This window comes from Dioscorea cayenensis, chromosome 16 (assembly GCF_009730915.1).
Source record: "Dioscorea cayenensis subsp. rotundata cultivar TDr96_F1 chromosome 16, TDr96_F1_v2_PseudoChromosome.rev07_lg8_w22 25.fasta, whole genome shotgun sequence".
NCBI lineage: Eukaryota > Viridiplantae > Streptophyta > Magnoliopsida > Dioscoreales > Dioscoreaceae > Dioscorea > Dioscorea cayenensis.
In genome coordinates, this window is record NC_052486.1 from 2,056,820 (window position 1) to 2,059,601 (window position 2,782).

The window sequence follows — 2,782 nt, forward strand, 5'->3', positions numbered from 1 at the left end:
ATAAAAGATAAATAAGGAAGATCTTTCTTCCATTGTTATGCTCATTACTAAAGTTTGAAATAAAAATTATTTACTATCCTGAATTATTTTTTAATTTTTTTTATTGTTCTAATATCAAATTGTAGTTTATATATTTTCTAAAAAATATATCAAATTATTCTCAGCCAAGCAAGTTCAAGAATTTGAGAAACAAAACTAGTTCCTTATCAGTTGTTATTAATTTTTATTAAAAAATCATGAGCTGTTAATAATTATTATTAAAAAAAAAATCATTGCTAAAATTGTTACTAGTGCTCTTTTTCTTTTTCCTGTTTTTTTTTTTTTACTTTCCTAAACTGGCTCTAGCTTCTTGATGACGTGCAATACAACTACGGTAGTACGGTGTAGTTAATTGGCACACTCCAGTATTCAAAAGGAGAAGATAAAACACATCCACGCGTAAGCAAAAACAACCATTCGTTAAAAACTTAAAATCCACGGCAGCACTATGTCTCCTTGCGTCAGTACCTATTTGAAGTCCATTGAATCCCAGTTCCCAGGCCTCGCTTTATTTACCCTTCAACCATTCGTTAATCCAGCACGGCAGCACGGCAGCACTATGTCTCATTGCGTCAGTACTATTTCAAGTCCCATTGAATCCCAGGCCTTGCTTTACCCTTATCCCCATAAAACCTTCTTCATCTCTCCACCCACAACCTTCATCCTTCCCAAAGCTCTAGCCTCTCGCATCCATCTCCACAGCCATGATAAAACAAACAACCATCATCAATGACGCCAACAACAGCACTACTACTACACCTCCTCATGTTGTTCTAGTTCCACTATTTGCACAAGGACACATAATCCCCATGCTTGACATGGCACGGCTATTGGCCCAGCGTGGCGTGCTCGTCACCTTCATCACAACACCAGTGAACGCGTCGCGCATCAAACCCATCATAGCCCGCGTGCACGAGTCCAAACTCCCTATAAACTTCATCGAGATCCCTTTCCCCTGCGCCGAAGCTGGCATCCCCCTCGGCTGTGAAAACTTTGACCTCCTCCCTTCCCCAGAACTCTTCCTGAACTTCTTCGACGCTATCCGACTCTTCTCCCATCCGCTCGAGCAACGCCTCAGAGATCTCGTCCCCCTGCCGACCTGCATGATCAATGACATGTGGAACCCGTGGACAGCAAACGTTGCACGTTCACTCAACATTCGCCGGCTTGTCTTTCATGGCCCTTCTTGTGCTTTTATCTATTGTAGTTACGTTTTTCAGCTGCATAAGATTTATGAGACTGTTACTGATGAGTTTGAAGATATTACCGTGCCTGGTTTGACTGATGATCATGATGATGATGTTGGTCAGAGTTTTAAGGTTTCTAAAGCGCATTCGTCCGGTTGGTCAAACATGCCTGGTTTTGAGAAGATACGGCATGAGGTTTTGCATGCAGCGGAGACTGTTGATGGGGTGGTTATGAACACTTTAGATGATGTTGAGCTTATGTTTGTGGAGGCTTATAAGAAGGTGGTTGGAAAGGATGTTTGGACTGTTGGCCCATTGTGTTTATATGATAAGGATGATGATTTTAGTGCTAGGATTGTGAGAGGGAACAAGACTGCAGTGGATCAAGAGAAGTTGTTTGGTTGGCTTGATTCTATGGAGGAAAACTCGGTGCTTTATGTCAGTTTTGGCACTTTGACACAGATGAAAGTGGGAGAGACATTGGAGATTGGATCAGGACTTGAGGCTTCTGGGGTTCCTTTCATTTGGGTTATTAAGGATGTGGAGAAGTCCCCGGCGGTTGAGGAGTGGTTGGAAGGGTTTGAGAAGAGGATGAGTTTGAGGAGTATTGTGATCAAGGGATGGGCCCCCACAAGCTGCAATACTCTCACATAAGTCCGTTGGTGGTTTTGTTAGTCATTGTGGGTGGAACTCAACGTTGGAGGCAATATCAAATGGTGTGCCAATGATCACTTGGCCGCAGATTGCAGACCAATTCTTGAATGAGAGGTTGGTTGTGAATTTCCTGAGGATGGGTATTGCTATTGGAGTGAAGAAGCCTATGTTTTATTTTGGTGAGGATGAGATTTCTGTTAGTAGCTCTGATGTAGAGAGGGCTGTGAGGGGGTTGATGGGTGATGGACAGGAGGCTCAGGAGAGGAGGATAAGGGCTACAGAGATTAAGGGGAAGGCCATTAAGGCTATGGAAGAAGGTGGCTCTTCTTATGAGAATATGACTATGCTCGTTGAGTACATCAAGCATGCATGAACCTTGCAAGACTTCACAAGGAGCTAAATCTTAATGAATTTGTAATTCTAATTTTCTTTTCTTTTTTTTTTCAAATAAATGTGGGTAAACTGTAACTCCCAGTCATTGTTGCGAGAGGGGTGAACTCCGAATCTCTTATTTAGAATGGAAATAAATTATCATTATGTTTCTATGGTTCATTCTGCTAAAATTTGACATCTTAAATAATAAAAAATATTTTACATAAGTAATCTAATAACAAATTATTTTTCACTGAACAAATCGAAAAAGTTGAAAAAAAAAAAATCCTTATCAGCGTTATTATTTAAAAAAAAAAAACATCATGAGTAATAATAATTTTAAACCTGTTTAATATGACAATGGAGTCCCTACATGGCGACCTCCTGGGCGGCGCTCACGGCGGCGCGCGTGGTGGGGGGAGGGGAGGCAAAGGGAGATCATACAAAGGAGGTGCGGGCTCTCGGAGGGGTTTTCAGCATCGTTCTTCTGGAAGCAATAGGAGCGTCGAAGCTAGGGATTCACTGGTGCG

At 41.7% G+C, this 2,782-nt stretch overlaps 1 pseudogene; it reads left to right on the plus strand.

Annotated features, from left to right (window-relative positions):
* The first annotated feature begins 512 nt into the window (after positions 1 to 512).
* LOC120278714 lies at positions 513 to 2,423 on the plus strand (annotated as a pseudogene).
* Positions 2,424 to 2,782: the final 359 nt, after the last annotated feature.